Source organism: Heptranchias perlo, unplaced genomic scaffold (genome assembly GCF_035084215.1).
Source record: "Heptranchias perlo isolate sHepPer1 unplaced genomic scaffold, sHepPer1.hap1 HAP1_SCAFFOLD_44, whole genome shotgun sequence".
In the NCBI taxonomy this organism is placed as follows: Eukaryota; Metazoa; Chordata; class Chondrichthyes; order Hexanchiformes; family Hexanchidae; genus Heptranchias; species Heptranchias perlo.
Genome location: NW_027139453.1, coordinates 9,424,390 through 9,449,509, shown reverse-complemented (window position 1 = coordinate 9,449,509; position 25,120 = coordinate 9,424,390). Strand labels below are relative to the sequence as shown.

Below are 25,120 nucleotides of genomic sequence, written 5' to 3'. Positions count from 1 at the left end.
ATGTAACTAAAACGGATGATCCCGATAGTAAAGGAAAGTTGAGGACAGCAACTTTCCTTAATGATAGCAAAACACCACAGTTCTCAGTCTGTTGCATCAGATATTTTTAATATTCTTTATTAACAATATTTGAGTAAAAACAACGACATGAAACGATACAAAGTTCATCAGCTGATAAAACTATTCAATTCAAAATACACTTTTTCCCGCAGAATTACATCAGTTAAACAAATTCCCCATGTTTGTTTATAGAAGAAAGACATTAAATCTATTTATTGTACAACAATAACTTGCTTTTTAAATGGCGCCTTTAAGGTAGAAAAAAAATCACAAGGCTCCTCAAAGAGAATGTGAAATAAAAGCGAGACAGAGTGAAGGAGAGAGAGGAGGAGGCATGAGTCGCTGCTTGATCAAAGAGCCGGGTATAACTCGGGCCGAGGGAAATTGATCCTCGGGGGAGTGGAGCGGGGCGATTCTAAATGTGCGAGCTCGCCGGCTGAAGGCCGAGGCGCTGATGGCAGATAGAACGGAGGGAGAGTTGGAAGAGGTCCGAGCCAGAGGGCGGGGAAAGTTGGGTGTGTGGGGTTGTAAGGCTGGAGGAGGTTAGAGAGATGGAGACGGCCGAGTCAGAGGGCGGGGAGAGTTGGGTGTCTGGGGTTGTAAGGCTGGAGGAGGTTACAGAGAAGAAGGTGATAAACCTGTTAAAAATAAAAGGGACCCTTCCCATATTGAACAGAGATATAAAGGAAAAATCAAAGAAGTTATGGTAAACTTTTCTAAATCACTGATGAGGCCTCAGCTGGAGTATTGTTTCTCATTCTGGGCACCACGTTTTAGGAAGGATGTGGAGGCCTTGGAGAGGGTGCTGAGGAGATTTCCTGGAATGGTACAAGGGATGAGGGAATTCAGATATGTGGAGAGACTGGGGAAGCTGGGATTGTTCTCCTTGGAACAAAGAAAGTTAAGGGGAGATTTGATAGAGGTCCTCAGAATAGTTAGGGGTTTGATAGGGAGTAAATCCAGATAAACCGTTTCCACTGGCAGGAGAGTCAGTAACCAAAGGGCACACACTTAAGATAATTATCAACAGAACCAGAGAGGAGATGAGGAGACATGTTTGTTTTTACACAGGGAGTTGTTACTGGTCTGGATCGCTCTGCCTGAAAGGGTGGTGGAAGCAGATTCAATAGTAGCTTTCAAAAGGGAATTGGATGTATTGAAGTGATTCGGTTGGTTGCATTCTCGCCTCTGAGTTAGAAGATTGTGGGTTCATTCCCACTCCAGTGAATTGAGCACAATATCTAGACTGACACTCCCAGATCAGTAAGGAGGGAATGCTGCACTGTCAGAGGTGCGGTCTTTTTAATGAGATGTTAAACCGACACCCCATCTGCCCTCTCGGGTGGACGTGAAAGATCTCATGGCACTATTTCGAAGACGAGCAGGGGAGTTATCCCTGGTGTCCAGGCCAATATTTATCACTCAATCCACATCACGAAAACAGATAATCTGATATTATCACATTACTGTTTGTGGGATCTTGCTGTGCACATATTGGCTGCCGCGTTTCCTACATTACAACAATGATTACAATTCAGAAGTATTTCATTGGTTGGAGAGTGCTTAGGGGCGTCCGGGGGTCGAGAAAGGCGCTATATAAATGGAAGTCTTTCTTTCTTTTTGTATATTTGAAAAGGATACAATTGCAGGGCAATGGGGAAAGAGCGGGGGAGTGGGACTAATTGGATAGCTCTTTCAAAGAGTCGGCACAGGCAAGATGGGCCGAATGGCCTCCTTCTGCGCTGTAAGATTCTACGAGATTGAGAAGGCAAATTTCATGGAGGGATTTTAGCAGAAAATAAAGCTGTCTTTGCAACGTACATGAGCTGACATCTAAAACACCCACGGCTGTGGAGACAGTCAGTCGAGATTCGTCCATGATCGAGCCGAATACTTTCGGACTTCCGGTGATAAATTCACATCCGGTTGGAATATTTCAACCATAATTCTGCCACGAAAGAAAAGAAAACATGTTGGTAAATTAACTTAATTAACTCATTCCCACTCTGTAAAGGGACTAAATACAATCAGTTTCGATCAGGCTTTATTTTAATCTGATGCGTCTCACATTCTCCGGGACATTTGCAATTTATTAATTTAAGACAATTTTAGATAGTTGATAACGTTTAAGAAATTGAAAATCAAATTGTCGGCATAATGAGGCAATGGGACAGAAGACTGAGGAAATCTTTCCAAATGAGGATGACGGGTCAGGAGCTCTCACCTCACTGTTAAAAACTGTCCACTAATAAAGTCAAATCAATGTGGGTTGCGGCCGGGGCCGACCTTGCCCAGGTACGGCTGGGGCCTACCGTGCCCGGGTTGCGGCTGGGGCCGACCGTGCCCGGGTTGCGGCCGGGGCCGACCGGGCCCGGGTTTCTTTCCCGCATTTCTTTTGAAAGGAAATGCTCCTGCTTATTTATGAATCCCTTCAATGTCCGGACCATCTACCTCTGCAACTTGCTCTACCACAGACACCAACACACGTCTCTGACTGTGGTCTGTTGTGAATCACCCCACTCCACTCCCCCCACTATCAATGTTGACTTTTCGCAAATCATCCATTTGCATTCAGTATATGTTTAATTAATTCTCTGGAAGTGGGATGACGCTGGCAAGGCCGGCGTTCATTACCCATCCCTTGTTGTCCTGAGAAGATGGCGGTAGGCCTTTGTATTTAACCACCTGAATGCACAGACCTCACTCTCCTCACTCCAAGGCATCAAGCCACATGTGGGAGCACGCCTTCGGTCTGGACCCCAAGTGTTTCTCAGATTCCATGCAACATTTCCAAACCCCACCCTTTGAAAATCCCTGAGAGCGCTGTACAAATGGACACTGACGCTTCTGTTGGCAGGACATGGACACCATTGTGTGCATCAGTGATGGTATCAGCTGTTCACTCATGACATGTAATACGGTTGACAGTCAGAGCCTTTATCCGGCCTCAAAAACCTTACATAACTGCAACCTCAACAGAACACTGCCATTGCCCCAGTCTTATGTTTTCTTATTCCCATACTCATCCTTCAGTAAATTTGTCCGTTTAGTACTAATTGCAGCTGAATTTTGCTGTGGACCAGTGCTCACTGGGTTGAATCTCGAACTGGGACTGATATTGTCTGAACTCACTTCCAACTCGCACGAGGGGACGCTTCCATTCCACTATTCAGGGCTGAACTTTAACCCGGAGGTGAAATGTTACTGTCGATCCCTCACGACCACCGACCACCCTTTTTTTTCCAACTGAAGAACCTTCTGAACATTGCGCTGTTTGTTAAGCGAGTCCGGTGATCTGGCCTCAGCCAATCTTCTTGGCAACAATATGCAGCTGTTGAAGTCCCTCTGACCGAATTTTGTCCCATAAACCCCAGGAGCAGTGCCTTTTGTTCCATTGTCTCAGTGTAAGAATTGAGACTATATTATTATTTTGATTTGTTTGGAAAATCCTTCTGTCAAATTAGAGAAATAGAGAGATAGAGCAAGAGATAGAGAAAGATGAAGAGAAAGAGAAATGGGGAAGTAGAGAGATGAAGATTAAGTTTGAGAGAGACGAGGATAGAGAGATAGAGGTGATGATAGAGAGAGACGATAGAGAGCGACATATATATAACTGGATAAATAGACAGAGAGAGTCAGACAGAGATACAGAGCAAGAGACAGATAGAGGGAGAGAGAGAAAGAGAGAGAGAGAGGGAGGGAATACAGAGACTGAGATTGCTGCATGTCGAAAGCCAGAAAGATAATTTGCATTTTCCTCCCCAACTTTTTTAATAATAAAATATTTCTGGTCAGTGATCCGTCAATAAACAGACTAATGGACCCTCGGTCGATTACTGAGAAGTAACTATCTGGGCCGCTCGACTGACTTGAACTCACAGTCTGTGGCGGGGTGGTCCGCGGTCCTTCTGAGTGTGAGACGGAAGCTTCTGTCCAGCAAGGAGTCACAATCCGTGCTGCTCGGGGTCGCGCCATCAACATCGGCACAACTCCCCCGAACTGGTGCTGGAAGGAAACGATTGTTGGGAATCAGAGAAAGGGTTTTAAAATATTACTTCAGAGAAAAACACAAACCCCTTTTTACTCAATAATCAAACTACAGGAAGCAGTTTGAGACCATCGACAATATGGAATAATCCTCAGTCATTAAACACATCAAACCACAGGGAGGGCAGTTTTGAACCATCAACAATATGGAATAATCCTCAGTCCTAGAAAAGAGAAGGCAAAGGGGTGATATATAGAATGGTTACAACACAGGAGGCCATTCGGCCCATCGAGCCCGTGCAAGTTAAAGCCTTTGGGGATGCTGGGAATTGAACGCGGGACCTCACACATGCAATGCTATATCCCCACTGATCGAGGTTTTTAAGATTATGAAAGGCTTTGACAGGGTAGAAGTAGAGAAAAGATTTCCACGTGTGGGAGAGCCCAAACGTGGAGGTCATAAATATAAAATAGTGGATAGTAAATCCAATAGGGAATTCAGGAGAAATCTCTTTACCCAACATGTAACCGTAGGCGTTAATTTTTCCTGCGGGTATTGGTGAACACATTGAAATTGCTTTCTCCGCTATTTTAACACTGAGTTTGATTTATTTCTTTAAATTGGACTTATTTCGTTGTCACGATAGCAGGTAATTGAGTGTGGTATGACAGGGATAAGTGTTCGTCGGTTTAATCACCAACAGCAATTTCCGAGCTTTTTAGGGCAACAGGCATGAGTCACCAATGGGATCTTTCAACGCAAATTGTAAAACAATTGTACGAATGGCGATTAATCATTGGCATTGGGCTGGTGCAAATGTGATTACAAATAAAGGAATGAGTCGGCAGCCTCCGAGCCTAGGGGTTAACTGACCAGGACCCTTTGCGCTGGGGGTCTGGTCATTCAAGGTGCCAGAATCAATGTCATCGTAAGCCTGTTTACTGAGGCGCTCTCTGGTGTGATCTATAAAAGGAAATGTTAATTTTAGCGGAGAACAGTGGTGGAGGCGCGAGGCGGTCGTTTCCAGACCATTTAAACAGAGTTTTCCTAAATTAATGACGCACACGTCCTGACAAGTATTCAAGGGAACCCATCGGGTGGAGCTCCTGGATTCCATCACGGCTATTATTACAATCTGATGGCAAAACAATCACCATCACCTGTTTCGGGATCTGGGTGCGTGAATAACGGTTTTAATTATTCCGGGTTCTTTGTCACCCTGAGTGGATCATTTTGTCCATGTTTCAAGCAGTGGCTGGTGCTTAATTACCATATTCACAAAATATTACACAGATCTGAGTAATTACACACCGAGTGTCGCATTTACAAGATAATAAACAGATCTAAGTATTAACAAGCCGAATGTCACTCCAACAAAATATTACTCAGACCTGAGTATACAATGAGCACGTTGATAATGTGTAAGAAAGCGAATGGGAATGTTGGCTTTGTAAAAAGAGGTATCATATAAAAAGCAAGGAAGTCATGTTAAACCTTTACAAATCACTGGTTAGGCCTCAGCTGGGGTATTGTGTACAATTCTGGGCACCACAGTTTAGAAAGGATGTAAAGGCCTTGGTGAGGGTATCGAGGAGGATTACCTGGATGATATCAGGGATGAGGGACTTCAGATTTGTGAAAAGATTGGAGAAGCTGGGATTGTTCTCCTTAGAGCAGAGAAGGTTAAGGGGAGAACTAAAAGATATTCAAAATTATGAGGGTGTTCGATAGAGCCAGTCGGGTGAAACTGTTTCCTTTGACAAGTGAGTCGGTAAATAGAGGTCACAGATTTAAAATAATTGGCAAAAGAACTAGAGGGGAAATGAGGAGAAATTGATTAACTCAGATCTGGAACGCACTATCTGAAAGGGAGGTGGAATCAGATTCCATCGGAACTTTTAAAGGCAATTCGGTCTGTACTTGAAGGGGATTAATTCACAGGGTTATGGGGAAAAAGCTGGGGTGTGGGACTCAATAGGACAGCTCTTTCAAAGAGCCGGTACAGACACGACGGGCCGAATTGCCTCCTTCTATGTTGTAAGACACTGTGATCTGAGTAATTACACAACGAAAGGCACATTTACAAAATATTACGCAGATCTGAGTAATTAGATGCGGAATGTAACAGTCACAAACTATTACACAGTTCTGGGTATTACATACCTTCAGGATTCTGCGAGTTCTGGTCGGTTTGAGATAAACTTGTACTGGTATAGTATTCCAGATCAATCTCTCCGCTATTAAATCGATAAACTGTCAAAACAAAAGAGAACGGTGAAGAACATTTAATGTAAATGAAGGCTGTTAAATTCTTTCAAATACACAAACGCTATCCTACAGAAATCTTGTCAACTGTTCAGATCGCCAGCAAATACCATCATTAGTTAGTATGATACAAGAATACAAAGACAAACATACATTTACAGTCTTCACACCTCAGAGCCTTTGCAATAAGTGTGATCATATTCATTGTTTGGGCTCTTAAACCGCAGTGCTCTCAGTGACCCCACCTGTGGGAGCAACACGGAGCATCATTGCCCTCTGCGGCAAGGAGAGTGTGAAAAACTGTACAGTGACTGCTCAGAGTACATCGACAGAATCTTCTGAATGAGAGTAGGGAAAAACACACAGAAAAAGCTTCAGAATTAGAAACTAGGAGGACTGGGAAAAGACAGGAAAGAGAGAAATATAGAAATCCTATCAAACATGAAGCTAACAACAGTTAATAATCTGAACAATCAGACAGCACCATGTTCACCGTGAAAGGAGGTGTCCTGTGAACAGGGCCGAATATCACGGGACTGGTCCCAAATACATTCAATGCAGCGGAGTTTTATTGGGAGGAAGCGACACCTGGACAGACAGAACATGTCATGGGCTGGGACTCACGCGATCCTCTTCCAGCTGTAATGTCATCGATTTCTTGATAAATTGGTTCACCAGGTCTGGAACGCGTATAACCGAAGCTGCGCTTTTTCACTGTTTAGGAGTAAAACAAATATATTTAATTCATTAGATTCCGGACTCCCCCCTACTGCTATCTCCTTGGAACAGAATAAAATCGACCGAATAAACGACCCCTGTCTTGTTACATTGAAAACCCCCAAAAGAGAATGAATTTTCAAGTGTGAGAAGGTGACTGATTCACAACTGGGATCGAGCATTATAGCGAGCAACTTACAGCCCCTTAACACACACAGAAAACTGCTGATCACCGAGGGTCAACGATTAAAGGTACCTCTTCTTGACGACTGTCTCTGTTGTTGTACAATTAGTGCAATCAGCAGAAAAAACAATAGGATTCCCAGGATGATGGAAACGGCAACGGGCGTGGATATTATTACCCCCGGGATCAGCACATCTGTAACTAAAACAGACACGAGGAAAATAATCCGACCAAAGCAGCGATTTCTCCATTGGCAAGATTCAAATCTAACTAAGGTCGAGAGTTAATGCTGGATTTTTAGTTAAGGAGCAGAAAACTATCGCAGTAAAGAGGAACTTTGAGATAGGGTCACAGCAGGAATTTCTTATAACAAGGACAAGGATTGAAGAGGAGACAAACTGGCTGTGAGTCAGCTGACTTGTTGCATTTCACAATTGAAGAGGCAGTAACTGTGGTCAAAACTTAATGAATGTAAATCGGGATAAAGCATAAATGAAAGATACTAATATATATTTGTATTTATTGTTTGCCCTATCAATTCGAAAAGTTTGAAAATACTTGGCACAATGAATCTCTTCTTGAACTGCCGTGACTGTGGGGAGAGAGACAAACGATAGGCGGAGTGACAGAGGAGGGGCAATGAGGAGTTCGATTAATACTTATTGTGGGAATAGCGACAAGTCTGCTTCGATGAAACAACACTTCCAGAAAGGGGGGAAATTCCCTCACTTTATTTGAGGCTGTTTGTAGGAAGAGAATAAACTGGAGAACTGGTTTGTTGCAGGAAACAGGGGGAAGGGGTTATGGTTCAATCATAGAATGTTTGAAACAGCAAACAGTCTCATCTTATCAGTAAACAGAGTGACTACTGATCCGAATCAAACAATATTCTCAAATTAAAGAACAACATTAACTTCTACTGAAAATTACATGTAGATTTTTATGCAGTTTTAGGGAGAGATGGCAAAGTCGAATATTCAATATCAGTTAAAAGTAAATCATCATTTTACACTTTCGCTTTTAAAATAGATAACAAGAGACTTCATATGATGCACGGAAATGAATAAATGAAGGCGTCCATTGACTGAATAAACATGTTCCTGCTCCTACCAGAACACATCACACTGGCGACTTTGTGAGCACAGACTCGCTGAGCCCATGTTGATGACCGACAGTCCCACAGGAAGAGTTCGCTTCCCTTGCACTGGACTCTGTTCAGCCACACAGGGCCCTCGCCTTTCCCAAACACAGGCTCCCCGGAATCCGCAAGGGCGGAGCCGCAATCCAGCTGCCGGCACACCACACGGGCCTCTCGCCTATCCCAGGAATCGTCACACACCGTCCCCCATGTGTTATTGAACATGATCTCAACTCTTCCCGAACAGTTAGTCCTTCCTCCAACTAACCGTAATTGTTGTCCTGAATAAAGTAACAAATTAACAGGAAGTTCAGTTATTTTATGACTCATTAGCGGAATCACAAGTAAAGACCATATTATTTGAAAAGGAAACTACCTGGAAAATGGTCACTTGTGTGGTCAGGTGTCCCAGTACAAGAATTGAAACTGTCGCTCCTCGTTAACGATTGATTTCCTGAAGTACAAGACACATGCGCCAATGATGCACTGTAATAAAGATATCCATGAATGGTACTTGCACTGAGTAAAAACAGACTGTTACCTGAGCAAACCACACCAGCATCCTCGCTGTGCTTACAGTTATGCTGAGCCCATGGTGTGGAGGAACATTGCCACAAGAAAGACTCGTCTGAGCGGCATTCAACATTATCCAGCCAAATGGGCCCTGTGCCTTCTCCAAAATGGGCTTCGAATGGAATCTCGGTAACTGATCCACAATCCAGCTGTTTACAGACGACCTCGCCGTCTTTCATATCCCAGTCATCGTAACAAACTGTTCCCCAGGATCCTCGATAGAACACCTCCACTCGGCCCTCACAGGAATGGTCTCCTTTCACTAATCTGATCTCCTTATGCTCTGTGAATCGAAGTGAGTGTCAGTAACTTGACAATGATGAAGGAATGTTAATACAGCACTCTGTCACCGACATCTGATGGAATGAGGAAGGGATATTGATACTGGAATCTGTCACCGACATCTGATAGAGTGAGGAAGGGATATTGATACTGGAATCTGTCACCATCATCTGATGGAGTGAGGAAGGGATATTAAGACTGGAATCTGTCACCGACATCTGAGGGAGTGAGGAAGGGATATTGATACTGGAATCTGTCACCGACATCTGATGGAGTGAGGAAGGGATATTGATACTGGAATCTGTCACCATCATCTGATGGAGTGAGGAAGGGATATTGATACTGGAATCTGTCACCGACATCTGAGGGAGTGAGGAAGGGATATTGATACTGGAATCTGTCACCGACATCTGATGGAGTGAGGAAGGGATATTGATACTGGAATCTGTCACCGACATCTGATGGAGTGAGGAAGGGATATTGATACTGGAATCTGTCACCATCATCTGATGGAGTGAGGAAGGGATATTGATACTGGAATCTGTCACCATCATCTGATGGAGTGAGGAAGGGATATTGATACTGGAATCTATCACCGACAACTGCTGGAGTGAGGAAGGGATATCGATACTGGAATCTCTCACCATTATCTGATGAAGTGAGGAATGGATTTTGATATTGAACACTGTCACTGACATCTGATGGAATTCGCTTCACTGTTAATGTTTATAAATTCAGTCCTGGACTGCAGGGGAGAGTTTCATTGAACAATACCCCCTCCTTACCTGTAAGGATTTCCAGTCTTTTACTGTCTCTATCAGGAGTTAGACTGGAAAGTATTTCGACACACAAAGGGTGGTAGAAGTTTGGAACTCTCTTCCGCAAACGGCAATTGATACTAGCTCAATTGCTAAATTTAAATCTGAGATGGATAGCTTTTTGGCAATCAAATGTATTAAGGGATATGGGCCAAAGGCGGGTATATGGATTTAGATCACAGATCAGCCATGGTCTTATCAAATGGTAAAGCAGGCAAGAGGGGCTGAATGGCCTACTCCTGTTCCTATGTTCCTATAATCTATTCATCACTGGCTCGGGCACCGAGCCCATTCAGCAGTGAGCCCCGCTCATACACAAGCTGGAGCTTCTCTTCCCGCCCACTATGTTCAACACCTAAACGAGCGTCCACACTCTGGTAACATTATACGGCAGCGCAGTGAAAGTGTTTTCTCTCAGTAAATCCGCTATAAACTTCAAAAAAGCGATTTCATACTGGAATCGTCTGACGCCGCTCCCAGAGCAAAAGGTAGAGTGAAGAGAAAGTATTTACTACACCGACAAAACGGTGCTGGTGTTGGGACTGCCACAGCCTGAACCGTATTATTGGTTAAATTTCTGGGACTACAGCAGTGCGGATTGTTACCGTCCTACGACAACATCCGCCCATGTAAATAGCACAGAATAGGGAGACAGTCAATCGCTAACCCAACACTAAACTACAATCCTTTCAAGGGAAGAGGACCAAGTGTTTAGTCCCTTCCATAAATGTACATCCTTTACCACTTTTATATGAACACACTCCTGTTGTCTTTAGTTCCTTATCTAAATATACAATCCTTACTCCTTTAAAATGAATACCCTCTTGCTGTGTCGACTCACTTACCTGAACATACGATCCTGACATCTTCTTTATGAATACAGTCATGGTCTCCCCAAGCTGATGAATCACACTCCCAAAGTACCGATTCGTTACCCGTGCATCTCAGTTCATCCAACCAAATTGGCCCCGAGGTCTGTCCACAGGAAACCGGAGCTGTCGCCTTTACTGAATATCCACAACCCAGTTGCATGCAAACAACATCGGTGTCCAGTAGATCCCAGGAATCATCGCACACTGACCCCCAGGTACCATTGTAGTAAATTTCCACTCTCCCAGCACAAGGACTTCCGCCGTCCACCAGTCTAATCTGTTTATGTTCTGTTGCAAATCAAGTCGGTTGTATTAGATGTAGTGGATTGAAAGGGCTTGATTAGTCCCTGCAACATTTCTACAAGTTGCATTCCCTTTTATTCCACCAATACACTTGTCTCCTCTCCAGTATTAGCTGACTCCTGCCGGACCAGAGTACAAAGGAACGGCAATAGAAATGAACAACTGGCCTCTCCTTCCGTTCCGTACACCAACCAGAGACAATCCGCAGTGTCAGGAAGTCCCCACTACATTTCTGAGGTTAGAAAAGGTCTGCGATTTGTTCCAGTTCCTTCTATAGATACTTACAGTACACAGGGAGCCAATATGTCAGCTCCTAGCCAGATAAGTCAAAAACTAATCACACTTCCTTTCTCTCTCCCAAAGCCCTGAATTTTCATCTGGTTCAAATGCTGACTCATATTCTTCGCAAAAATGCAATGGTCTGTGCAGCAACTAATGCGTGTGGCAAAGCAATGTGTCCTCTAACAGTTTCCTGCATGAATACATTTTTCCTAACGTCTAGTCTCAGTCTTATAGGACAATCTTGATTTAAGGACCACCACTAACTCTCCAAAGAGAAGAAATACTCTTTCCCTCATCACCCTAGCGAAGCCCATCATAGTTTTATGTCTATGCCTGTGTCTTTGTCATTATTTATAAAATCCATAACACCATTGGCACTTTGTTCTTTATTTATCTGCACACACGGCAGCAAGGATTTAGAGAGCAATCTTCAGCACGTCAGGAACTTGGGCATGGCCAAAATATCAGTGTCCGTCCATGAGCACGGATTAATAGAAGCACAAAATACACTCTTTTCTGTGTGAAGTGCAAAGTCTCTGTTCAGCCAACATCAATGCATTGAACGTATGCTTCTGTTCATTGTTCTCCTTCCAAATGCATTACCGGACACTGCTCCATACTAAATTAAATTTGACACATATTTGACCATTCTGCAAAGTGTTTGTGTCCGCCTGAAATACTTTACTGTTCTCACTGTTAACCACATCCCTTACTGTTTTATCGTCAGCCAATCTAAGCATTGTGCTCCCCTTTTCCAAATGCAAATCATCTATACATCAGGAATAAAAGTGGAGCATTAATGAACCCGGGATGCAGGCCTTCGAAATATTCTCCAATCCAAGCAATGCCCACGCACTCCAGCACTTTGCTTCCTGTCCGAAAACCAGCTTTCTACCAATGCTGCATCATCTCCATTTATATCATCATAGAAACATAGAAAATTTACGGTACAGAAGGAGGCCATTCGGCCCACCGTATCTGTGCCGGTCGAAATAGAGCTACTCAGCCTAATTCCACTTTCTAACACTTGGTCCGTAGCCTTCTAGGTTACTGACAACAAGTACATATCCAAGTACCTTTTAAATGAGATGAGGGTTTCTGCCTCTACAACCCTTTCAGGTAGTGAGTTCCAGACCCCCACCACGCACTGTTGGATTTTTTTCCCCCTAATTCTCCTACCAATTACTTTAAATCTGTGCTCCCTGGTTATTGACCTCTCTCCTAAGGGAAATAGGTCCTTCCTGTCCACTCTATCTCGACCGCTCATAAATTTATACACCTCAATTAAATCACCCCTCAGCCTCCTCTGTTGCAAAGAAAACAACCTCAGCCTATCCAATCTTTCCTCAAAGCTAATATTCTCCACTCCTGGCAACATCCTCATAAACCTCCTCTGTACCCTCTCGAGTGTAATCAAATCTTTCCTGTAATGTGGTGACCAGAAATGCACGCAGTACTCAAGCTGTGGTCTAACTAATGTTTTATACAGTCCTAGTATAACCTCCATGTTCTTATATTTTATACCACGGCCAATAAAGAAAAGTATCCCTTTTGCCTTTTAACCACCTTGTCTACCTTTCCTGCTACCTTCAGGGATCTGAAGACATGCATTCGAACTCCCTTTGTCCCTCTACACCTCTCAGTATCCTACTATTTATTGTTTACTCCATTGCCTTGTTTGACCTCCCTAATTGCATTACCTCACACTTCTCAGGATTGAATTCCATTTGCCACTTTTCTGCCCACCTGACCGGTCCATTCATATCTTTCTTTAGTCCACAGCTGTCCTCAATATCAACCACATGCCAATTTTTGTATCATCTGTAAATTTCTTAATCATTCCCCCTACATTTAAATCTAAATCATTAATATATACCACAAAAAGCAAGCGACCTAATACTGAGCCCTGCAGAACCCCACTGGAAGCTGTCTTCCAATCAGAAAAACACCCGTTGACCAATACCATTTGCTTCCTGCCACTGAGCCAACTCTGGGTCCAATTCACTTCTGGATCCATTATCCCTTGGGCTTTTACTTTTCTGACCTGTCTGCTATGTGGGACCTTATCAAAAGCCTTGCTAAAATCCATGTACGCTATAGCAAATGCTTTACTCTCATCGACCGTCCTTGTTAGCTCCTCAAAACATTCAATCAAATTAGTTAGACACGACCTTCCCTTAACAAATCCACGTTGACTGTCCTTGATTAACCCGTGCCTTTCTAAATTATGGTTTATACTGTCCCTCAGAATTTATGCCAATAATTTGCTTACCACTGAGATTAGACTGATTGGCCTGTAATTACTAGGTCTAGCCCTTTCTCTCTTTTCAAACAACGGTACAACGTTAGCCGTCCTCCAATCCTGCGGCACCACGCCTGTAGCCAGGAAGGATTGGAAAATGATGGTCAGAGCCTCTGCTATTTCCTCCCTTGCTTCTCTTAACAGACTGGGATGCATTTCGTCTGGGACTGGTGATTTATCTACTTTCAAAGATGCTAAACCCCTTAATACTTCCTCTGTCACCATGTTTATCGCATCCAAATTTCACACTCCTCCTCCTTAACTACAATCTGTGCTTCACCACCGTCTGTATGAAGACAGACGCAAAGTATTCATTAAGATTACTTAATGATACGATAGATCATTTACAACCAGCCTTCAGTGAGATGTCAATTTGCCAATTGAAGGCCTTTTTGAAAACCCTGGTGCACTGAAAACAAATTTTTGTACGAGCCGAAAACATGAGGTGTGACCAAGATCTGGGTCAAACTCATGGGTTTTGAGAAGGTTTTTAAAATGAGAGAGAAGCGGAGAGTCGTTGGAGATTAGCAGGAGAGACCAGAGTGTAGCGAGTCAGCAGAATGTTTTGCTAACAGTGGGGCAAAGATGGTTTCAACGCAAAGGATCTCGGTCTCATCGGACACAGTGCTTCGGGATGTACGATTGGATGAAGTTGCAGATATCGGGCGGGATGAGGACTTTGACATTTAGAGGTGGGTGCTTGGAATATAAATCTGATGCCTTATCAGTGTGGAAAATGATGATGGGCGATGAGGAATTTTTATAGAATAGCGTGGACTGGGATTATGTGTGGGAGGATCGGTTGTAGATCAGTGTTGAGTGGGATTATATGTGGGGGATCTGTTGTAGGTCAGTGTGGACTGGGATTATGTGTGGTGGGGATCTGTTCGACATCAGTGTGGACTGGGATTTTCTGTGGTGGGGACCTATTGTACATCACTGTGGACTGGGATAATGTGCCGTGAGGACGTGTAGCTCAGCGGGGACAGGGATAATGGGTGGTAAGGAATTGTATATCAGCGGAGAGAGTGATAATGGGTGGTGAGGAATTGTATATCGGCGGGGACAGGGACGTTGGTGGTAAGGAATTGTATATCAGCGGGGGCAGAGATAATGGGTGGTAAGCAATTGTGTATCAGCGGGGGCAGAGATAATGTGTGGTGAGGAATTGTATATCAGCAGGGACAGGGAAAATGGGTGGTGAGGAATTGTATATCAGCGGGGGCAGAGATAATGTGTGGTGAGGAATTGTATATCAGCAGGGACAGGGATAATGTGTGGTGAGGAATTGTATATCAGCAGGGACAGGGATAATGGGTGGTGAGGAATTGTATTTAAGCAGGGACAGGGATAATGTGTGGTGAGGAATTGTATATCAGCAGGGACAGGGATAATGGGTGGTGAGGAATTGTATATCAGCAGGGACAGAGATAATGTGTGGTGAGGAATTGTATATCAGCAGGGACAGTGATAATGGGTGGTGAGGAATTGTATATCAGCAGGGACAGTGATAATGGGTGGTGAGGAATTGTATATAAGCAGGGACAGGGATAAAGATGGTGAGGAATTGTATATAAGCAGGGACAGGGATAATGGTGGTGAGGAATTGTATGTAGAATCATAGAAAAGTTACAGCACAGGAGGCTATTCAGCCCATCGAGTGTGCTCCGGCATTATCCCCGTAGCCCTGCAAAGTTTTGCTTTTCAAGTACTTATCCAGTTCCCTTTTGAAGGCCATGATTGAAACTGCCTCCACCACCCCCTCGGGCAGTGCATTACAGATCGCTGTGTAAAAAAGTTTTTCCTCATGTCACCTTTGGTTCCTTTGCCAATCACCATGTCCATGTCCTCTGTTCTTGACCCTTCCGCCAATGGGAACAGTTTCTCACTCTCTAATCTGTCTCGACCCTTCATGATTTTGAATACCGCTATCAAATCTCGTCGCAACCATTTCTGTTCCAAAAAGAATGACCCCAGCTTGTCCAATCTATCCGCATAACTAAAGTCCCTCATCCCTGGAATCACACTTATAAATCTCTTCTGCACCCTCCCGAAAGCCTTCACATCTTTCCAAAAGTGCCGTGCCCAGAACTGGACACAATACTCCAGTTGTAGCCGAACCAGTGTCTTATAAAGATTCACCATGACTTCCATACTTTTGTACCCTATGCCTCTATTTATAAAGCCCAGGAGCCCATATACTTTTTTAACCGCTTTCTGAAGCCGTCCTGCCACCTTCAACGATTTGTGCACATAAACCCCCAGATCTCTCTGTTCCTGTACCCCTTTTAGATTTGTGCCCTCTAGTTGATATTGCCTCTCCTCGTTCTTCCGACCGAAATGTATCATTTCGCATTTTTCTGCGTTAAATTTCATCTATCACGTGTCGGCCCACGCCACCAGCCTGTTTATATCCTTTCGAGGTTCATCACTATCCTCCTCACTGTTTACCACCCTTCCAAGTTTTGGGTTATCTGCAAATTTTGAAATTGTGCCTAGTACACCCAAGTCCAAGTCATTAATATATTTCAAGAAAAGCAGTGGTCCCAGCACAGACCCCTGGTGAACACCACTGTACACCTCCCTCCAATGCGAAAAACAACCGTTCACCAATACTCTCTGTTTCCTGTCACTGAGCCAATTATGTACCCATGTTGCTGCTGCCCCCTTTATTCCATGGACCGCAATATTGATGATTAACCTACCATGTGGCACTTTATCAAACGCCTTTTGAAAGTCCATATATACAACATATCAACTGCATTGCCTTCATCTACCCTCTCTGTAACATCAACAAAACCTCAATCCAGTCAGTTAAACACGATTTCCCTTTAACAAATCCTTGCTGGCTTTCCCTAATCAATCCCCACTCCACAAGTGACTGTTATTTCTGTCCCGGATTATAATTCCTAAAAGTTTCCCCACCACTGAGTTTAAACTGACTGACCGATAGTTGCTGGGTTTATCCTTACACCCTTTTTGGAACAAGGATGTAACATTTGCAGTGATCGGGTCCTCTGGCACAATACCCGGATCTACGATGTTTGGAAGATTGTGGCCAGTACCTCCGTAATTTCCACCCTTAATTCACTCTCAAACCTAGGATGCAGCCCATCCAGTCCGGGTGACTTACCTACTTTAAGTACAGTCAGCCATCCCAAGAGCTCATCTTTATTAATTTTTAGCCCACCCAGTATCTCAACTATATCTTCCTTTAGTGAGCCTCTGGCAGCATCTACTTTCTTGGTAAAGACAGAGGCAAAGTACTTATTTAGTACCTCGGCCATCTCCTCTGTTTCCATGAGTAGATCTGCATTATGGTCCCTAATCGGCTTCAACCCTCCTCTAACTACCCGTTTACTGTTTGCATACCTGTAGAAGACTATCAGCGGGGACAGGGATAATGGCTGCTAAAGAAATGTATATCTTCGGGGACAGGGATAATGGGTGCTAAAGAAATGTATATCAGCGGGGACAGGGATAATGGGTGGGAAGGAATTGTATATCAGCGGGGACAGGTATGATGGGTGGAAAGGAATTGTTCTGGGAAAGGGATGATGGGGGTGAGGAAATGTTGTGGGACAGGGATGATGAACGGTGAGGGATTCTTGTAGGACAGGGATGACGAAAGGTGAGGAATTGTTGTGGGACAGGGATGATGGGGTGAGGAATTGTTGTGGGACAGGGATGATGAACAGTGAGGAATTGTTGTGGGACAGGGATGATGAACGGTGAGGAATTGTTGTGGGACAGGGATGATGAACAGTGAGGAATTGTTGTGGGACAGGGATGATGAACAGTGAGGAATTGTTGTGGGACAGGGATGATGAACGGTGAGGAATTGTTGTGGGACAGGGATGATGAACGGTGAGGAATTGTTGTGGGACAGGGATGATGGGGTGAGGAATTGTTGTGGGACAGGGATGATGAACGGTGAGGAATTGTTGTGGGACAGGGATGATGAACAGTGAGGAATTGTTGTGGGACAGGGATGATGAACGGTGAGGAATTCTTGTGGGACAGGGATGACGAACGGTGAGGAATTGTTGTGGGACAGGGATGATGAATGGTGCGGAATTGTTGTGGGACAGGGATGATGAAAGGTGAGGAATTGTTGCGGGACAGGGATGATGAACAGTGAGGAATTGTTGTGGGACAGGGATGATGAATGGTGCGGAATTATTGCGGGACAGGGATGATGAACAGTGAGGAATTGTTGTGGGACAGGGATGATGAACGGTGAGGAATTGTTGTGGGACAGGGATGATGAATCGTGCGGAATTGTTGTGGGACAGGGATGATGAAAGGTGAGGAATTGTTGCGGGACAGGGATGATGAACAGTGAGGAATTGTTGTGGGACAGGGATGATGAATGGTGAGGAATTGTTGTGGTACAGTGATGATGAAAGGTGAGGAATTGTTGCGGGACAGGGATGATGAACGGTGAGGAATTGTTGTGGGACAGGGATGATGAACGGTGAGGAATTGTTGTGGGACAGGGATGACGAACGGTGAGGAATTGTTGTGGGACAGGGATGATGAATGGTGCGGAAATGTTGTGGGACAGGGATGATGAATGGTGCGGAATTGTTGTGGGACAGGGATGATGAAAGGTGAGGAATTGTTGCGGGACAGGGATGATGAACATTGAGGAATTGTTGTGGGACAGGGATGATGAACGGTGAGGAATTGTTGTGGGACAGGGAATGTGCAGGCGAGATTTGGACAATATCGAGTTTCTGGAGGGCAGAGTACAGGAGGGCAGCAAGTTGGTCAATTCATGAGGTGATAAAGTCATGCATAAATGTTTCGGAGATGGAGTGACTTAGGAAGGGCCCAAGGGGGTAAATAATAATGAGGTGTAGGGGGAAAATTACAATCGTTCGTTTAACTCCTCACCACATTTTAACTATGGTGACCAGGAATATAAAGGTCCTCATCCTGCCAAAAATAAGGTATCTCTTTGTTCTAGCGATTCGGTCATGTCCAGCTATAATTCATAACTTTTGTAACTCTTCAAATATCTTTCCAATGCCTTATGTAGAAACATAAATAATCCGCTATCCTGACCTTGTTTTTGAGAAGGTCGACACATTCCCATTTCTAATTTCCTTATTTAACTTTCTCTCGAAAGTGTCAGTTTAAAATCCCCGGCCCCGCCACCGCCCCCCTTCCCCACAGGGCCTCACCCCACCCCATCGCTCAACCATCTCCAGCCCCACATCACCCCACACCGAGATTTTGCGGTCCCTTCTCCTCATGGTGTCACCCCACTCCATCTCACAACCTTCCCCATCACGCCTTCCACACCGTCAGTTTACAATCCCCTTACCCCATAGTGTCTCCACACCCCATCTCTCAACTTCCCCCAGCCCACCATGCCCTGCACTCCTTGTCCCTCTGATTCTGGCCACCTGTCCCTCCGCCTCCCTCTGCCGCACCTCTGGGGCAGAACCTTCAATTGCTCCTGTCCTATTCGATGCAGCTCTCTCCTAAATCTCGCAGACTCTTGTCCACTTAAATACAGTTTGTGCATCTCTCACTTCCTGGAAACCCCTTTATTTCCCTTCCTCCTCTCGTGATGTTTCTTGTTATTTATTGCAGTCAATTCTAATTCTGTTCAAACTGTGTTACTAATCACGTTTTACCCCTGGTCGCAAGCCTACACGTTCCGCAAACCGTGGACATACTAGTTTAGCATCTCCAAATGTTCCTGTTAACCTCACCACAAGGGCATTGCGCCGTTTGGTCAACTGCAGGCTGTATCTTCAGTACATCATATTTTCTTTTTCCAGAGTTACTTCCAATGGCCCAAGAATGTGAACAACCTACCCCAGCCCTTTAACCACTCGCTAATCTGTCCAGCCATCCTCGGCCTCACGTGGCCAGCGTGTGGCACGGAAGCAGTCAAAATATTACAATCACAGACCATTGACTAACTGTTGAAACTCTCTCTGGGACATCTCAAAACCATGACTTACAGCTGTACTGCCCCTGTTCACATCTGGAATTACCAGTCCAGACCAGAGAAGGTTAAGAGGGAGAGTTAATGGAGGTGTTGGATGGATTTTGATAGAGTAAATAATGAAAAACTGTTTCCATTGGCAGGAAGGTCGGCAACCACAGGATTCAGATTGAATATAATTGGCAAAAGAATCAGAGGAGATGAGGAGATTTTTTTTTAACGCAGCGAGTTGCTATGATCCGCATTTCACTGCCTGAAATTGTGGAGAGTGCAGATTCAATAGTAACGTTCGTAAGGGAATTGGATAAATACTTGATATGGATAACGTTGCAGGGCTATGGGGAAGTAGGACGGGAGTGAGACTAATTGGATAGCTCTTCCAACGAACTGGCACAGGCACGATGGGCGGAATGACCTCCTTCTGTGCTGTACGTTTCTATGCATCCAGGCTGTAACTGTGGAATCAACCCGTCAACCGCATCCAGAATCCACTCAGCCTCTGATACTGTGGGACGTGACCAGGTTCTGCTCCAGCAGTAGGCGCCTCTGCTCCAGATATTCGTCACTTAGTGCAAGTGGTGCTGTAGAGAAGGGGAGGAATGGAGGAAGACGAGGAGGACATTCACCACCAACCCCCACTGGAACCTGTTCTGCCATTCAATTAGATCATGGCTGTATTTTACCTTAACCCCATATACCGGCATTGGGCCATATCACTTGAACACTTACCAACAAAAGTCTATCTATCTCAGTCTTGAAATTGTCAAGTGACCCAGCATCCACAGCCGTCTGCGGGAAGAGACTTCCTGGTTTGTAGTACCCTCTGGGTGAAAATAGCTTTCCTGATTTCGCTCCTAAACGGCCTGACACTCATTTTAAGATTATGCCCACTTGTTCTGGATTCCCCCAACAGAGGAAATAGTGTATTTATCTACCCTATGGAATCTCTTATCATTTGAAATACCTCGATCATCGGAACATAAGCAGACCATTTAGCCCCTCGAGCTTGTTCCACCATTCAGTAAGATCCTGGCAGATATGTGACCTAACTCCATATTCCCGCGTTAGCCCCGTACCCCTTAATATTTTTGGTTAACAAAAATCTATCAATCTCAGATTTAAAATTAAAAATTGAGCTGGCATCAACTGCCGTTTGCGGAAGAGAGTTGTAAACTTCTACCACCTTTTGCATGCAGAATGTTTCCTAACTTCACTCCTGAAAGTCCTGGCTCTAATTTTTAGGCTATGTCCCCTAGTCCTGGACTCCCCAACCAGCAGAAATAGTTTCTCTCCAGCTGCCCCATCAGTTCACCTTAATATTTTTAAAAGTTCGATCAAATCACGCCTCAATTTTCTAAATTCCAGGGAGTACAACCCTAGTTTGTGTAACCTCTCCTCGTAATTTAACCCTTGGTTGGGTTCCAGGTATCATTCTAGTAAATCCACACTGCACTCCCTCCAAGGCCAATTATTCCTTCCTAAGGTGCGATGCCCAGAACTGAACACCGTGCTCCAGTTGTAGTCTAACCAGGGCTTTGTATCGCTGTAGCATAAATTCTACCCCCTGTAATCTAGTCCTCTAGATATAAAGGCCAGCATTACATTAGACTTTTTGATTATTTTCTGTACCTATCCATGACATTTTAATGATCTATGTACATGGTCTCCTAAGACTCTTTGGACCTTCATTATTTCAAGCTTCTCACCATTTAGAAAGTACTCTGATCTATCCTTTTGTAGGTCCAATGTGGATGGCCTCACACTTGTCTACATTGTAATCCATTTGCCACAGTTTTGCACATTCACTTAACCTATTAATATCTGTGAAATTTTAAGCTTCCATATACACTGCTTACAATGCTGCCTATCTTCGTGTCATCGGCAAACTTGCATATGTGGCTCTCTATCCCGTCATCTAAATCGTTAATAAATGGTGAATAGTTCAGGCCCCAACACAGATCCCTGTGTGACACCAATAGTCACATCCTGCCAATTTGTGTACGTGCCCATTATCTCTGCTCTCTGTCTTCTGCTGCTCAGTCAATTTCCTAACCAAGTCAATAATTTGCCCTCAATTCCATGTGCTTCAACTTTAGCTAACAGTCTTTTATGGGGGATTGTATCGAATGCCTTCTTGAAGTCCATGTCGACATCATCAGTCGACATTCCCTTGTCGATTCCATTAATCACCTCTTCAAAAAATTCAATCAGGTTCATCAGGCATGACCGACACTTTACAAATCCATGCTGGCTCTCTCTGATCAGCTGAAAATTTTCAAGGATTTCATTCACTCTATCCCTTATGTTAGATTCCAGTAATTTCCGGACAACAGATGTTAGGCTAACTGGCCTATAATTCTCTGGTTTCCTTCTCTCACCTTTCTTAAAGAGCGGAGTGATATGTGCAATTTTCTAATCTAAAGGAACGATTCCTAAATCGAGAGAACTTTGGAAGATTATAGTTCGGGCTTCTGCAATCTTCTCACCTACTTCCTTCAAAATCCTGGGATGGAAACCACGTGGTTCTGGACATTTGTCACTCTTTGGTGCCATTATTTTCATGATTACTGTTAAATTGCTACACTAATTATGATAAGTCCCATCCAGTCAAAATTAGATTATATGGGGTGTCTGGCATGCTATCCTCTTCCTCTACAGTAATTATTTATCATTTCAGCCATTTCCTTATTTTAATTTACAATCACCCTCAACCATCTATACTGAAGACAAGACAATCCTAGTCTATGCAATCTGTCCTCATAATTTAACCATTTGCCCTGCACAAATCTGAAGTCCAATGTATCCTTCCTGAACTGCGGTGCAAAAAACTGAACACATTGCTCCAGATGGGGTCTAACCAATGCTCGATGCAACTGAAGCATCACTTCCTCCCCTTTGTATTTCATCCTCCTTGAAATAAAGATCAACATTCCATTAGCCTTTTCACTACCACTTGTACCTGTGCACTAGCTTTTAGTGATATGTGTGCCTGGAGACCTAAAGCCCTTTGCTTCTCCACAGTTGCTGGTCTCTTCCCATTTAGACAATATTACAATTAGTCTTTGGGATTCAATGCGGATGATCTCCCACTCCCCTTCATTAAACGTCATCTTCCATTGTTTTGCCCACTCCTTCATTCTGCCTATGTCCCTTTGTAACTTCCTCCTCCCATCATAGTAATACATGACCACCGACTAAGCTCACTCCATGAAACTCACCCGGGCTCTCTGCACTGTCATCCTGCGGTGTCTGACTGACTAAATTAAAACATGTGCCGAGAGTTTGACTGAACTCACTCCAGCACCGAACTACCAGAGAAGTGAAGTTCGACTCAATCTACATCCTCCTCTTTTCCTGTCTCGTCTATCGTGTTCCAGAAATCTACGAAGGTAAATCAAGCACAAATACAGAATAGATGTATCTAAATGAACGCTTTTGAGATTTATTTACCTGATTACCACTGAGATACCAGTCTATTGAAAATAATGGGTGGCTCTCGAAAGACCCCATCTGCTTTTGTTACTTCAATGGATGGCGCTGTTACCTAACAGGCAATGTGTCTGGAAAGCTGGTGATCCTTGTTGGCCGTGGGGTGATGGTTCAACCTCGTTCATACCGTTAGTGAAAAGGCAGCTGAAGAAAAAACTGTTCCACCCACTAACCGAGATCAACGCCAGGGGAGATTTCCTTGCACCGGATAATAAAACTCAGGGAAACTGTTTTCTTTGTGTAATCTTTCCTTAACCCTAACCGTTCTCATTATCCTTAAAACGCTCAAACATTTTGCAAACAAGTGGTACAATGCCTTTTGTGATGCCTGCTGCAGTCGAAAGTCTGCTACACATTTAGCGGGAAAATCTCTCCTATTCTAGCTTAATATTTGTTAATTTTCTCCCACGTCGGCTCACATTCTGTGCTAAATAACCAGTTTGCATGGAAACGAATGAACACTGGATCCACATTCTCTATTTCTCAGATCACGAATAACGGTGGTTTATGTCTCCTGAAATGTCACCACTCACCTGAACAGAGTACGCCTACATCCTCGCTGTCAGTCAGACTCTGATTCAATGTGAATAAGCTGCAGTTCCGGAGCTGCGACTCGTTTCCCTCACACTGGACATCATTCACCCGCACGGGCCCGTCACCCTCTCCGTACTTTGAAGAGTTATAAGCGGATATCGCACAGCCACAGCCCAGCTGTCTGCAGACCACGTTGGCATCATTTAAATCCCAGTGATTATCCCGCACTCGTCCCCAGCTGCCGTTGTAGTAAATCTCCACTCGCCCATCACAGCGGCTTCCCCCATTGGTCAGTCTCGGCAGCCAACCTTCATCTGAAGAAGAATAAATTAATAACAGCGGATAACCTGAAACTTCCAGTTAGACAGGCGGGCTGTGCGCACATCCTTTCTCCCGTCGCCTGATCTCGGGTGAAGAGATTCTAGAGAAATACCGGGCACATACCAGCCGGTAATCCGGAGATTCGGAGATATATCAGAGGGCGACAGGTCGAGGCCGGCGCTGGTTGAAGCGCTGCGATCGATGGCAGGAGCTCGGTCAGAAAATGACTCCTGGCCACTCGCACTTTGCCTCATCCAAAATATAGAGGACTGGTTCAGAGAGTGTTCACATGGTCACAACAGCTATTAATTGCCCTCAGGTTCCCTTTTAAAGAGAGCGGGTCCCGAGTTAGTGACATGATTTGATCCTTTGACATTGAGGCCAGTATAAAGGCCCTTAGTAAAGTGGATCACGGTGTCAGGGGGCAGAGCTGCCACAATCAGGACCTCACCATATGAGGAGATTGGCGGGTGATCACTGGGACCTATGGTTGAAGATAGTGATACTATATTACAGGAAGTAGACACACAATCCAGACACAGGGTAACGGGCGGTTTCAGCGCTGCCTGGATCACTACTCTGTAAAATTCATGGCCCTGTGTGATTTGGAGCACAACAGGTGCATTGTGTCAATCCGTCACTTGGTCACTGGTGTATTTCTGACCGAGATCCCCAATGACCAGAAAGACACGAATTTCACCAGGTCAAATGCAAAAGTTCCTCCCAGCCACAATTTTACAATTTCAACGGTAACTTCAACAAAGCTGAAAAACAATTTTAGTGTCGCATCGAGGGACATTAATCTTTTCAAACAAAGGGACCAGCAAACTAATTATTGATTTTACCAACGTATTCAAGTCATGATCGGAAATGGCGGGCTGTGATAAACATAAGGAGAGGACGAGAGGTTCCATTCACTCAACATTACATTGTTCTCTATATAACACATACTGAAACGTGCACACCAGGTAAAAACTCATCTAGAAACATTTATCTGCTGCCGAATTAAATCCAAGGGTTTCCAGGA

At 44.3% G+C, this 25,120-nt stretch overlaps 2 long non-coding RNA genes across 2 annotated transcripts; both read right to left on the bottom strand.

Annotated features, from left to right (window-relative positions):
• Positions 1-226: 226 nt before the first annotated feature.
• LOC137312853 (uncharacterized) lies at positions 227-6,284 on the bottom strand. The gene is made up of 4 exons (XR_010960849.1): positions 6,212-6,284; positions 4,922-5,011; positions 3,940-4,065; positions 227-2,008 (listed from the first exon to the last, which is right to left on the bottom strand). It is a non-coding gene; the product is annotated as an uncharacterized lncRNA (long non-coding RNA).
• A 2,636-nt stretch (positions 6,285-8,920) lies between these two features.
• LOC137312855 (uncharacterized) lies at positions 8,921-23,858 on the bottom strand. Its single transcript, XR_010960851.1, has 3 exons — positions 23,772-23,858; positions 10,871-11,185; positions 8,921-9,208 (listed from the first exon to the last, which is right to left on the bottom strand). It is a non-coding gene; the product is annotated as an uncharacterized lncRNA (long non-coding RNA).
• Positions 23,859-25,120: the final 1,262 nt, after the last annotated feature.